The sequence below is a fragment of the Myxine glutinosa genome, chromosome 6, assembly GCF_964187855.1.
Source record: "Myxine glutinosa chromosome 6, kmMyxGlut1.1, whole genome shotgun sequence".
NCBI lineage: Eukaryota > Metazoa > Chordata > Myxini > Myxiniformes > Myxinidae > Myxine > Myxine glutinosa.
In genome coordinates, this window is record NC_136266.1 from 39,591,222 (window position 1) to 39,606,341 (window position 15,120).

Consider the following 15,120-nt stretch of genomic DNA (forward strand, 5'->3'; position numbering starts at 1 on the left):
TTCAAAATTGATAATCATGATTACCAATTATACGTAACCACTGACACCTTGAAATGTTTTGAATGTGGTAAATTCGGACACCTGAAACGCTCTTGCCCAAAAACGGCTTCGTCGAACGATGGGACAAACCACGTAAACAACAAGGATTCTTCTTCTTCATCTTTTGCTTCGGCTGTGAAGGGAACATCTTCCATGTCCGGCAATGACGCTCAGCCTTCCCATCCCGATGATCCAAACAGCACAACGAACGTCGGGGATGGTTTCACCATTGTTCCGTCAAGGAAGAGAAAGACCTTTCCCGACGGTCATTTAACTCAGAAAAAGGCAGCATTTAACAATAAGCAACCTGTCGGTAACACCCCCCCAGTCGTGACCGATGCCACTCTACAAGGCTTACCTGGGACAAACCCTGTACCTACAGCCAACAAGTTCGGCCCCCTTTCATGTGAGGACATAGACGTTCCACATGCAGGGACTGGTTTACCTGTTAACAAATCAAATGGAATCGTCTCACCTGTTACGGACTCGGCTATTGGAAAGTCCTCTGATGAACCTGCTGAGACCACTGGTGATGAACCTGTCGAGACCATGGATGGTGAACCTGCTGAGACCATTGGTGATGAACCTGCCGAGACCACTGGTGATGAACCTGCCGAGACCACTGGTGATGAACCTGCTGAGACCATTGGTGATGAACCTGCCGAGGCCACTGGTGATGAACTTGCTGTCACTTTGGAAAATGTTAATCCTGAGCATGATGATGCTGAATTCCCGCCAGCAGAAAATAGCGAAACTGTCCCAGTTACTGCTCTCACTTCATCACCGGGTGAAGCTGGAATCGCAGGAATCAATATCTTGCAAGAGACTCCTATTCTGCTAGATACCGCCACACCATCGGAGGTTGTTGCAGTCGGGGGAAGCAACATCGCTGCATCTGCTGATGCTGTTTCTGTTTCACAAAATCCACAGATTTTTGCTGTTATTCCTCAAAGCAATGTTCCCACGGTGGGACAGCACACAGATGTTACAACTAGTGCAGGTCCGTGTGCCAATATTGATGACAGCAGCGACATGCAGGATTATACAAGCTTGTGTGATTCGGAAATTAAAACTGACTGACGAATCTGACCTGGAGGAAGCAAACAGCCAGGTGGAAGCAATGGAGAAACCTACCAGTCTAGGTCCTACTTCCCCTGAACAAATACGACTTTTCTTGCAAAATACGTACAGGAAACGCAGTATAAACCTAACAGAATACTTTCCCGATTTACCGTCCTTCCTTGAGTGTGCTCAGGCTATTATACGCAGGCCTGACTTATTCAACTTTCCTCAGACACATTGTCACCGTTTAAGAAAATTGATCGCCAAGACGAAAAAGACTCTAAGTTAATTCATGATGAGTTTCAAGATTGGAACAGTAAATGTCAATGGTGGTGGAAGTTCACTCCGCCAGATCCAGATCAAGCAGCTGATAAACGCAAACGGTCTCGACATAGCTTTGTTGCAGGAGACCCACGCTGTCAGATCTGTTCAGGCCCAGTGGCGGCTCATTATGGATAAGGAGTGTTTCTTTAGTAACAGCTCCTCGTCTAAGGCAGGAATCATGTTTGTCTTAGGGAAACATTTCCAACCATCCTCGCTTCAATTTGCGAATATCATTGATGGCCATCTTGCCTCTGTGACCTTCTATCTCAATCAGGTCAAGTTTACAATCCTTAATGTGTATGCTCCAAGCAAAAATGGTGAGCGGATCTCCTTCTTTGCTGAACTGAGAAAGTTCCTCCAAACACTGGATCTGCAGACTTGTCTAATTATTGGTGGCGATTTTAACTGTACTGTTAATGCCTCATGCGACCGAAACGGGCCGGAACCTCAACCATGTACCGCAAAACTCTTTGCAAATATCATCGCAAAATATAATCTCCATGATGTCTGGCGCTTGCAACACCCTTCCGAACAATCCTACACATGGTGTCGTTGTTCCAACAACCACATCTCACTTGCGAGGCTTGATCGCATTTATGTAAATTCTCACCTGTTACATGGAGTTTGCAAATCTGACATCGTGCCTTCCGGTTTCTCCGATCACTTCCTAGCTCGAGCATTCGTTCAACAACGTTCCTCAAAGCGTCCTCCCCGCTTCTTCCCCCTTCAAACTCTCACCTCCATCTCCCCCAACCTTCTGCCTCGCTCTTCCCCCTCCTCAAATAACACCTCATTGTGGCTCACCCAATCACCATCAAACCTTTTGTCCGCCCCATCCTTCCCTTTCTCCGAGCTATTCTGAAATCTCTGACACACCTTCAACAGCTCTCCCTACCTCTTCCACCTCTTCCACATCTTACCCTACCCCTCCTCCCCCCTGTTCTGTATCTGATGCTCCCCCTTCCTCTTCATTAACGGTATGGACCTCAAACATCCGGGGCCTTCGTTCAAACTTAACTGATCTCTCCATACAGGTTGCTTCTGTCAAACCAGACGTGATCTGCTAAACAGAAACTTTCCTCCTTTATGATGTCTCTGATTCCATAGTATCTCTCCCGGGCTACTCCCTCCTCCGGTATGATAGACCTGAGCCTCGTCCTGGAGGCGGGGTTGCTATCTTTATCAAAAACTCTCTTCCTCACTCGCCCTGCACTGCACTCTCTCCACCTCACCCCCAGGAATACCTCTGGCTACGGCTTCCCCTTCGCTCCCACCTCTTGTTCATATGTGTGTTGTACCGTCCACCAAACAGTGATGACTCCATCTACATCTCGCTGTCTGATGATATGGACCAACTTCTATCTACTCATCCCAACTCTCTCTTCCTCATATGTGGTGATTTCAACTGTCATCATGCCAGTTGGCTGGGTGTGGGTACCTCTCTCACCAGCCATGGCTCCTCAGCAAAGGACTTCTGCGACTCACTGGGACTGACACAATCTGTCAATTTCCCGACCCGGATCTCAGTCAACGGAACATCTTCTCTTCTGGACTTGGTTATGACTAACTTCCCTGAAAATGTCTGCTGCTCTTCTTCTGCTCCGATCGGATCATCTGATCATGTCCTTGTTAAAGTGGACATCTCTCTGACCATCCTCAGGGAGCCTGCTCAGCGTCGACGAGTCTGGCATTTCACTCAGGCCAACTGGCACGGTCTTCAAGCAGCCATCAATCATCTGGACTGGTCTCCCATCTCTACCACCTCTGACATCAACTCATCCTGGGAATTCTTCCAAAGTAAATTGCTCTCTCTCATGCACAGATTTATCCCATCTCGTCTTCAGTTGTCATACCCTTCCTCCCGTCCATGGTACACGGAATCTTGTGGTGAGGCTGTTGCCCAGAAACAACTTGCCTTCGTCTCCTGGAAAGCAAATCCAACGGAAGGAAATCTCATTTCCTTTCACAAAGCCCGAAACAAGTGTGTGTCCACCCTCAGGAGAGCCAGGAAACAATATCTCTCCGTTCTCAAGACCGAACTCTCTTATCTGTCTCCCTCTTCCAAATCCTGGTGGCGTCTGGTCAAATCCGTTTCTGGTGTTTGTTCCCCCTCCATCCCCTCCCTTACCTCAAACGGCTACACAGCTGACTCCGCACGTGAAAAAGCTGAATGCCTCAACTCTGTGTTTGCCTCTAAATCTTGTGTCCCAAACCCATCCCTCTCTGTACCCACCATACCCAGTCGTACCCTGCTGCTCCTGGACTCCGTGTCCTTTCCTCCTGACAAGGTGGAAAAGTTTCTGTCAACCCTCGACTCTGATTCTGCAACTGGACCCGACGGCATCAGCCCACGGGTCCTAAAATCCTGCTCTGCTGCTCTATCTCACCCTCTCTCTGTTCTCTTCACCCTCTCTTTTGCTCAAGGTCAACTGCCATCTGCTTGGAAATCAGCCAACATCACCGCTTTGCACAAAAAAGGTGCAAAAACAGATCCTAGCAACTACAGACCAATCAGCCTTCTCCCAATTATCAGCAAAGTCATGGAATCCATCATTGCTTCTGATATGAAATCTTTCCTCTTCTCCAATGGCTTGATCTCTGATCATCAATTTGGTTTCAGACCAGGTCACTCTACTCTGGACATGCTGCTTCTGCTGTCTCAACAATGGATGGAGGTCCTCAATGCCAAACAGGAAATTAGAGCTGTCTCCCTCGACATATCACGTGCCTTCGACACGGTCTGGCACCCCGCTCTGCTCACCAAACTCTCCTCCTTTGGTATCCATGGAAATCTCCATGCATGGCTGGCGGACTTCCTCTCTAGTCGTCGTCAACGTGTGGCCCTGAATGGGTTTCTCTCATCTCCTCTTCCTGTTCAGGCTGGAGTTCCCCAAGGCAGTGTTCTGGGCCCCGTGCTTTTTCTGGTCTTCATCAATGATCTCTCTGACTCTCTCGAAAATCCTCTCTATCTCTTTGCTGATGACTCCACTCTCTGCCGCTCCATTCCTCTTCCCTCAGATCGGCAGTCTGCTGCCTCCTCACTCTCTGAAGACCTGGACAAAATCACAGACTGGTCAAACAAGTGGAACATGTCTTTCAATCCTGATAAATCTCACACTCTTACTATGTCTCTCCGAAAAGATCGACTGGACAACCCTCCCATCTACTTTCTCAACAATCCTCTCCAAGAAGTTCTGTCGCTCAAGATTTTGGGTCTCACTATCTGCCATGATCTTTCTTGGGAAAACCACATTTCCAAGCTGGCCTCCAAAGCCAGTCGCCGACTGGGCATCCTCCGTCGTGCGAAGTCCTTCCTCGGCACACCTGAGCTCCTCACCACATACAAGGCTTTCATCCGCAGCTCAATGGAATACTGTTCTCCCCTATGGGCCGGTGCTCCTGCCTCACACCTAGCTCGGCTTCACGCTGTTGAAACCAAAGCTTTCAGAATTATTGGAATCTCCCGCGATGAAGCTATCTCTGAGGGCCTTTCACTCACTCACCGCAGGCAGGTAGGTGGTCTTTCTGTCTTCTACCGACTCCTCTCCGGCCTTGCACCCCCAGCTCTCTCTGTGCTCTGTCCCCCAAATATTCCTACAGGTCGCACAAGATCTGCCAGCAACCCTCTGATGGTTAAACTGCCGAAATCTCGGCTCTCCGCTCACCTTCACTCTTTCATTCCTCTTTTCTCCCGCCTCTGGAACAAACTCCCTCACTCCCTTCAATCCCACTCCTCCCTCCAGGTCTTTAAAACAGCTGTTCACCACCATCTCTTATCTTCCCCCATCCAAAACCTTGATCTTTTCTACCCCCGCTAATTCACCCCAGATCCACCTTGTTTGAAATTCCAACTTCTTTCCTGGAAGTCCTGGCAGTGTCCATATGTTTTATACCTCTCCTACTGCCCCCTTCCCACGCCCCCCCCCCCCAAAGCCCTCGCCCTCTCTCAGATCTCTCGATGTCTCCATGTCTCTCGGTCCCTGCTCTCAAATGTTGTGTTTGTGTCCTTCCCCCTCTCTCCCCATCTTGTCTACCGCTCCCTATGTTATATGTTTTATGTGTCGGTTTGTCTTTCTGTGTGATTAATGTTCGCTCTTTCACGAGCCTCGATCTTGTATACAAAAAAAAAAAAAAAAAAAAAAAAAAACTCTCGAAACCGTGTCCAGGGAGTTCTCACTGGAAGTTCAACAATAGTTTAATAGAAGACTTCAACTTTATTCAGGCTTTTGAATCTTTCTGGACAGATCTCTTGGAACGGAAGCTAAGCTGTTCTGTTAACCCACTGGTGTGGTGGGATCTAGTAAAAACCCAAATCAAAGGCTTCTGCCAACAATACCAGAGCTTCTCAAAAAGGGCTGATTATGAAGCAAGGAAATTATTGCAATCAGAGATTTTACATCTTCAGAGGGTCACAGGACAAAATAATAATGTGCAAAGAGCCTTAACCGAAAAACAGTCTTTATTGAAAGAAATAACTGAGAGGAATGCACGTGGTGCCCTAGTTCGGATGAGGGTGCAGCACCTTAACGAGACAGACATACCAACTAAGTATTTTTTTTCCTTAGAGAAACGCCTCCCGAACAAACAGCTCTCTCAACTGCGTTTGGCAGACTCATCCATCACTTTCAACCAATCAGTTATTAAACTTTTCACAAAGGAATATTTCTCGAAAATATACTCGATGGAGCAAATAAATCCCGTCAGTGTCGCCTCTATCTCCGTAGGGCTGCCAGTGTTGTGTGAGGGTGGACGTTCCTACCTGGAGGGGCCCATTACCTTGGACGAACTTGGCGCCGCTCTGCACAGCCTTGCTGTTGGGAAAGCGCCTGGATTGGACGGACTCACAACTGAATTTTATAAGAAATTCTGGCATCTACTGGGTCCCGAACTCCTCAACACCTTGAACGCAAGCTGCCAGCTTGGAGAGCTCCCTCAGAGTTGCCGACGGGCTATTCTCACCCTCATTCCAAAGAAAGGAGACTTGCTCTATATTAAAAACTGGCGCCCAATCTCTTTGCTATGCACAGACTATAAAGTATTCTCAAAAGCCCTGGCATTGCGACTTACTCCTCATCTCTCCTCATTGTTGAAAGAAGACCAATGTTATTGTGTACCCAAGCGCTCCATCTATGACAACATCTCCCTCGTAAGAGACATGATTGAACTGTGCAAAGAAAACCCCACAGATTTGGGACTTCTTCTCCTTGATCAGGAGAAGGCCTTTGACCGCGTCGATCATCGGTACCTCTTCAAAGTGCTTGAACGGTTTGGACTTGGTCCGACCTTCATTTCTTACATTAAGATACTGTATAACAATATCTCTAGTGTGCTTAAGATAAACAATGGACTTGTTACACCCTTGCCTGTCAACAGGGGAATTCGACAAGGTTGCCCCCTCTCTGGCTTGCTCTATGCTCTCTCCATCGAACCCTTACTGGGTTATTTGCGTGCTAGACTAACCGGGGTTGGGTTTTCTCATCTTGAACGGCCCATTAAGGTGCTGGCATATGCTGATGATGTGTGTGTTTTTGTGCGGAACCTCAATGACATTAACGTTGTCCGTTATTGTCTATCCGTGTTTGAAAAGGCTTCTTCAGCCAAAGTGAATTGGGAGAAAACGAGCGCCATTTGGCTTGGTCCGTCATGTCACTCGGCACCCAAACTTCCTGCTCCTCTTGCATGGGCCACTGATGGCGTGAAATACCTTGGAGTGTTCTTGGGTAATGACGCCACAGTAGCAAAGAATTGGGCTGGTCTGTTGGATCTTGTTGAAGGGAAACTGCAAAAATGGAGAAATCTGATAACACAACTGTCTTATCGTGGAAGGGTCTTGGTGATCAACAGTTTGGTGGCCTCTACCCTATGGCACAGATTCTTTGTGCTGCACCCTCCGGTAGTGTTGCTTCAACAGCTCCAGAAGTGCTTTGTGTCTTTCTTCTGGGATGGAAAGCACTGGTTGCGACCCGAGGTCCTCAGCTTGCCACTGACCGATGGAGGCCAAGGCCTGGTTGACATAAAGAGCCGGTTAATGGCCTTTCGACTTTCGGTTGCTCTACGCATGCTGTACATGCACCCCTCTCCACCTTGGGTCGACGTCGCTCGTCGCCTTTTGCAGCAGGCGGGGAGACTAGGCTATGACCACGCTATATTCTTGATGGATCTCTCGCATCTTGATATGTCTCCCCTCTCCAGGTTTTATCAAAGTGTACTAAACGCATGGCGAACTCTAACGACAACAAGAGCTACGCATTCGTACACAAAGCAAATGTTCTTGATGGAACCTTTGTTTTACAATTCAATTTTCCATGATATGCCTGCTGATAGGTGTCTCGTTCAATGCTTTGTCGCGAAGAACATAAAATCGGTCGCCGATCTTTTAAGCCCAAGTGGCAGTTGGATTGGAGCTGATGCATTGGCAAGCCTGGTTGGCATGCGATCCTCCAGAGTTGTGGCACGTATGCTACGCTGTGTGCTTCATACCTATGTACAGCTTGCACCTAACTGGGAGCAAGTCCAAGCAGACAACGAACAAGGTGCCTCTCCTGCTACCTTTCCTGAACTTATTTGCAAGTTTTCTCTTGCCAACTCTCCTCCGTGTACCCCCTTTAGCATAGGATTCAATGGGTTTCCTAAACAAAAAGACCTCTATTTGGGTTGCGTAAGTTTCCTTTTGCAAGGGCAAATGACACAGCGGAGGGTTCGATGGAGAGACCTCTTACCTTGTTCCCCCCCATATTTTCCTAATTGGAAAGGATTCTATCATCCTCCTGTGCCGCCACGACATGGTGACGTCCAATGGAGACTTGCACACTGGATCCTCCCCTCTAACCACTTGCTGCACCGCTTCTCAAGTCTCCTAGCAGATGAATGTCCCTTTTGTAAAAGGCCTGAAAACCTCTTTCATATTTATGTTGAATGTCAACGGTTGGCTCCTTTATTTATCTTTCTTAAGAATTGTTTTGGCAGGATTGGCTTGGTTTTCAACACTTGTGTTTTCATTTATGGCTTAGACATCTCACACAAGAATATGAATGATGTGTTAGGTAATTTCCTGCTTGCACAGGCAAAAATGGCAGTGTATAAATCAAGAAAAAGAAAAGTTGATGGTCTCGGAGCTAATGAGGAAAATGCCTTATTCTTGTTTAAAAATCTTGTGACGAGCCGTGTAAAGTTAGACTTTGCCTTTTTCTCCATAACAGGAAGGCTGCCACAGTTTGAGACCAAATGGTGCGTGAAAGAAGTCATTTGTAAAATCCTGGAGAAACGTTTATTGTTTTGTGAAATGTTTTGTGCATAATTTTACTGTATTTTACTGTATTAATATTTTTTGTTTGTTTCTCTGCTTGAAATGACAATGTGACCCCTATTTGGGGGTTTTCTTTTTCTATTTTTATAATAAAAAGATACAAAAGTCTCTCTCTCTCTCTCTCTCTCTCTCTCTCTCTCTCTCTCTCTCTCCCTCTCTCTCTCTCTCTCTCTCTCTCTCTCTCTCTCTCTCTCTCTCTCTCTCTCTCTCTCTCTCTCTCGTGGATATCCGTGCAAAACAACAACAAAATAAGGACAGTGTTTGGTATAATTGTCGTCCCTTTACTTTATTGTTCAATTACGAATTGTACTACTGTACAAAGATGATGAACCGAACCCTTACCAAGATATTAACGTCATAAGCGATCGCTATTTCCGTGACGGTTTGTGGTGGTGGGGGGGGAGGGGGGGGGGGGGGGAGGCGGTTCGATGGGTCGCGACTGGATGCCTGGGTTTTTGGTCCTGGGCTAAAAAGGTTGCGGAACGCAGGTATACACCTTTCATGTCAGGGCATACAATGTTCAACAATGTGTACACTTCATCCCTCGTCTCCATACACAGTGCGGATACCCGGATCACATGAAATGGCTTGGTGTGTTCATATGCATCAGTGTCACTTCCGTAACTGTCTTCATCGCCTTCAGTAAAATACCCCGACACTTCATTCACCGAGGTCCCATTGTTGTTACTTCCCCAAAGCATACCTCTCAACCCTGCTTCTGCTGACGCGACGGCCTCTTCCACCCCTGGCAGGACGGCGGCTCCACTCGTATCCATCAGCATATCTCGTGCTTTGTTTGGGATTTTCACAACAACGGGCCCAGGGTCCCAGTTCACCACGATACTTCCAATAATCATTGAATGCTGGGCAGTTCCATGGTGGATGTGATAGTCCACACTTTTTGCACTTTTTGTCGATGTGTCATGGGATTAACAGACGATGAAGGCCCTTCCATCTTCTGGATGGCCTGCTTTCCGATTACCCTTGCTTCGTACTTGCGTCCCTCACTTAAAACCAGGTCCATGTCGTACCGACCTCCTGGTCGAGCAGATGCTTTTGAAAAGCATCACATGACGTGCTCGCAACAATCAACTCGATAATCCGTTCCGAGAGTTCTGCTTCGGAGAAAATTGCACAACCTTCCCTTCCGTCGGCATCGGTTGACGAAATCATCAATGGACTCTCCTTCTTGCTGCCGGAATCTCATCATTTCCAGCCGGTGAATCCGAAAGTTTACATGAATGTCCAACTGATCCTCGAATAATTTATATAATTTATCCGGATCCTTTTTATCATCCTCACTCAGTCGATGCATTGATCCGCCGCAGTCCTTCGTCTCCCACAGCAATCTGAATCTTGATGGCCTGTCTGGCTTTAGTATCGACGCCCTCGTCCGACAGCACCAAGTTCATTCGTTGCTTGAATAACTTGAAGGTCTCCGCCAGCTCCGAGCTGGCCACCAGTCCATTGTCGGGAACTTCGCCATATTGAAAAAACACGGACGTGCCGCCGTGGTAATCCGCAAAGAAAACAAGGCCAAACGTCAAACTGCTTGTTGATCTTCACGAATCCCGCGCTGCCACCATGTAGTAAGTTCAGGAATCTCCTTAAATTCAAGTGGTTTATTAAAGACGATACCAAGCTCTCACAGAACACACGGCCATCATGACGAGCCGCCAGCAACCACCGAAGCCACGCCCCCAGACGTCACGACGCAGTACGTAGTACCAATCACAACAGAGTCGGCGGTAGTCGTGTTGGTTCCCGGGGTGTTTGGGATGGACCCTGTCATGGTCAAGTCGGTGCCCAGGGTCGTCGACTCGCCGTGCACGGGGTGTGTATTAGCGACCTTGGGGCAGCCGGTAAAAAGGGAAAGCCTAAACGTTAAGGCCCTTAGAAAGAGACAGACAGGTGAGCCTAGTTTGGTTTTTACGTGTACTTGTTCATGTCATGTAGAAGCTGTGAGTAATGAGCAGCCTGGGGCTTGTTTGGATTATTAAAACTGAAAGGTCCTCGTCATTCTCCACAACCCGCGCACGCCACATTATGATATCGCCAAAATACAGAACGCCTCAGAGATAAAGCCTATTTCAACCAATCTGTTCATGGGCGGTGTTAACCAGCCCGTGAACACGACAGTGCATACACACTCACACTCACACACACACACACACACACACACACACACACACACACACACACACACACACACACATATATATATATATATATATATATATATATATATATATATACATATATATATATATATATATGTATGTATGTATATGTATATAGTCACGTGAAAAAGTAAGTACACCCCATGTAAAGTTTTGACTTTTTCAACATATTCCAACATACAGCTATTTGATCTTCATTTCAACAATATTGAAAGATAACGGTGATATAATATAACAAATATCATGAAACATTTACATTTTGTAGTCCATTGTATAATTTAAATAAACATAAATGCAAATTTCGCATGTGGAAAAAGTAAGTACACCCCTACATTTATCACTACTTCAAATACCTAAAATTAGAATCAGGTGCACCAGCTCAGGTGCAAATGATTAGAACATCGTTGGAGAGGATCTTAGAGGAACCGGTCTTATTTAAACCTCAAACATTGAGTTTGGTTTGCTCTTTGTTGTTTAAGTGTGCGGCGTCACCATGCCTAGATCAAAAGAGCTCTCTGAGGCCTACAGAAAGAAGGTTATAGATGCCCATGAGTCTGGGAAGGGATTTAAAAAGATCTCCAAACAATTTGAAATCAATCATTCGACTGTCCGGAAGGTCATCTACAAGTGGAGGAGATTCCAAACAACTGCCAACGGACACAAGCGGACACAAGACGGACACGAATGTGGCGGACACAAGCAAGAGGACACGAATTCAACGCACCAGTACGTGGCGCGAACGTCCAGGGGAACTGGAAGGCATGCCCCGCCTATCGACCAATCGGCCACGCCCGGGGACTAGGCGTGGCCCCGGCACATATATGCGGGCTCCAAGCTCGAGCCCGCCCAGTGCTACAGTTTGAGCTTTCTTAATAAAGACTCTTTTGGTTATCAAACGCGTTGTGGCCTACCTCTTTGGCCAGCAAGTTGTGTGCGTAGCACCACACTTCACTGGTGACCCCGATTGGTTCAGCCGTTGCTGTCCAGCGAACGCGCCATGGCCAACAACGCCGTCACGGTAAAACTCCCAGAGTTTTGGGAAGCACAGGCCGATGTGTGGTTCGTGCAGGCCGAAGCACAATTTCAGCTTCGAGGCATAACGGCGGATGAGACCCGTTACTACCACGTGGTCGCCACCCTCGGGCCCGGCACTGCCGCCCGAGTCGTGTCCATCCTGCGGCACCCGCTGGCCGACCACAAGTACGGGGCGCTCAAACGTCTCCTCATCTCCATGTTCGGCCTCACGGAGATCGAACGGGCCGACCGCCTCCTGGACCTTCCCGAACTCGGTGACACACGACCATCCGTGCGGATGGATCATATGCTGTCGTTGCTGGGTGACCAAGCCCCGGATTTCATATTTCGGGCGCTTTTCCTACGCCAGCTACCCGCACAGGTACGCCTCGCGCTGTTCGGTTCCAAAATAAAAGAAACCCGCGCCCTGGCTGTAGAGGCCGACAAGTTCTTCGCGGCTTGCGACACGCGGTCGGGTTACTGTGCGGCCGTCGTGGATCCCGAGGCTGATGCTGCTGCGTCCCTCGTGGCCGCTGCCGCGCCCCGCCCACCACCACCACCGCCGCCGAGAAAACCGCGGCCGCTGAAGCCCCCGCCGCCGCAAGCCTGGTGCTCTTACCACGCCAGGTTTGGCCACAAGGCTAGGAAGTGTTGCCCGCCGTGCTCGTTTGACAAGTCGGGAAACTACCGGGCCGGCGCTCGGTAGCGGCCCTGAGCGTCGGCCATTCCGGCAGCCTCCTCTTTATCATGGACACCTTGTCTGGGCGCCATTTCCTCTGCGATACAGGAGCGCAGGTAAGCGTCATCCCAGCCTACACGTCCGACAAGCGAACCGTGGGCCGGGGCCCCGCGTTGCTTGCCGCCAACGGTACACCCATCCACACGTTCAGGAAGCGCTGCCTCTCCCTGTGGTTCGGCGGGCAATGCTTTCAATGGTTGTTCGTGACCGCCAGCATGCCGATGGCATTGCTCGGTGCGGACTTCCTATGTGCGAATGGGTTGTTGGTCGACGTAAAGCACAAACGGCTCGTCCAGTCCGAAACCTTTAGCTCGCTCGCTTGTTCACTGAGCAGCTCGTTGAGCGGCTCACTGAGCGGCTCACCAAGCGGCTTGCCAAGCGGCTTGCTGGAGGGTTCCGTCCCGGCGAGTTTAGTTTGCACGCTTCCGGCAGTGGACGACTTTACCCGCCTACTCGCTAGTTTCCCGGCCCTCACGCGGCCCACCTTTCAGCGGTGGCCGTTAAACACGGGGTGGAGCATCACATCCCCATGGTCAGGCTGCCGGTCTATGCCCGGGCACGCCGACTCGAGCCCACGAAGCTCGCCGTGGCGAAAGCGGAGTTCGCCACGCTGGAGCGGCTGGGGATCGTACGGCGCTCCAACAGCGCTTGGGCTTCCCCGCTGCACATCGTGCCGAAGCCCGGCGGGGGATGGCGGCCGTGCGGGGACGACCGCCGGCTCAACGATGCCACCACCCCTGACCGCTACCCGGTCCCGCACATTCAGGACTTTTCCGCCCGGTTGGCCAACACGACCGTGTTTTCGAAGGTGGACCTCATCCGGGGCTACCATCAGGTCCCCGTCCAACCGGTCGACGTCCCGAAGACGGCCGTCATCACTCCTTTCGGCCTCTTCGAATTTCTGAGGATGCCCTTCGGGTTGAAGAATGCGGCTCAGGCATTCCAGCGGCTTATGGATAGCGTCTTGCGCGACTTACCTTTCCTGTTCGTCGACCTGGACGACATCCTAGTCGCGAGCGCGTCCCGGGAAGACCACCTGCTCCACCTCCGCACGCTGTTCGAACGCCTGGGCCAGCATGGCCTAATCATCAACCCTGCCAAGTGCCGTTTCGGTGTCACCACCATCGACTTCTTGGGGGCACCGCATCACCGAGCACGGGGCCGTCCCGTTACCGGCCAAGGTGGAGGCGGGCAGGGATTTCCCGCGGCCCCGCACGGTCAAGGGGCTCCAGGAGTTCCTGGCCATGGTGAACTTTTACCACCGCTTCGTGCCCCACATCGCCCAGCTCCTCCGCCCCTTGCACGAGGCCCTCCGGGGCAAGCCGGGCAAAGGTGACATCGCATGGTCGGAGCCGATGGCCGTGGCGTTCGCGGGCGCAAAGCTGGCTCTGGCCGACGCCACCATGCTGGCGCACCCGGCGCCCGATGCACCGATCGCCCTCACCACCGACGCGTCGGATTACGCGGTGGGCGCGGTGCACGAGCAATGGGTGCGTGGTGCTTGGCAACCGCTGGCGTTTTTCAGCCGGCAGCTTTGCCCGCACGAACGCCGGTACAGCACCTTCGACCGGGAGTTGCTCGGACTCCACCTGGCGGTCCGACACTTCCGCCATCTGCTGGAGGGCCGCCCTTTCACGGCCTTCGTTGACCACAAGCCCCTTGTGTTCGCGATGGCCGAGGTCGCCGAGCCATGGTCGGCACGGCAGCAGCGCCACCTCTCTGCCGTGTCCGAGTACACGACGGACATCCATCACGTGGCGGGTAAGGACAACCCGGTGGCGGATTGCCTTTCCCGGTCCGTCGTGCACGCGGTCCACCTCGGGGTCGACTATGCCCGGATGGCGGAGGCCCAGACCGCCGACCCCGGCATCCAGGCCTTGCGGACCGCCGTCACGGGCCTCCGCGTCACCGAGGTGCCGTTCGACGTCATGGGCACGGCCCTCCTATGCAACGTCTCCCTCGGCCGGCCTCGCCCCATTGTGCCCGCTGGCTGGCAGCACCCGGTGTTCGACGCCATCCACGGCCTGTCCCACCCTGGCGCGAGGGCATCCCAGAAACTCGTCGGGGCAAAGTTCATCTGGCATGGCCTCTGGAAGGACGTCCGTGACTGGGCCAGGACGTGCCTCGCGTGCCAGCCCGCAAAGGTCCACCGCCACACTCAGGCACTGTTGGCCCCGTTCACGGTGCCCGAGCGGCGGTTCGACCACGTGCACGTCGACTTGGTGGGACCTCTGCCACCCTCGCGAGGGTTCACCCACCTCCTCACCATGGTCGACTGCACCACAAGGTGGCCGGAGGCCGTCCCATTGGTGGCGACGTCTGCGGCTGAGGTGGCGCAAGCCTTTATCGCCACTTGGGTTGCCCGGTTCGGTGCCCCCTCGGACATCTCGTCCGACCGCGGCCCCCAGTTCACCTCGGAGCTCTGGGCCGCGGTGGCGCAAGGGCTCGGGTTGAAA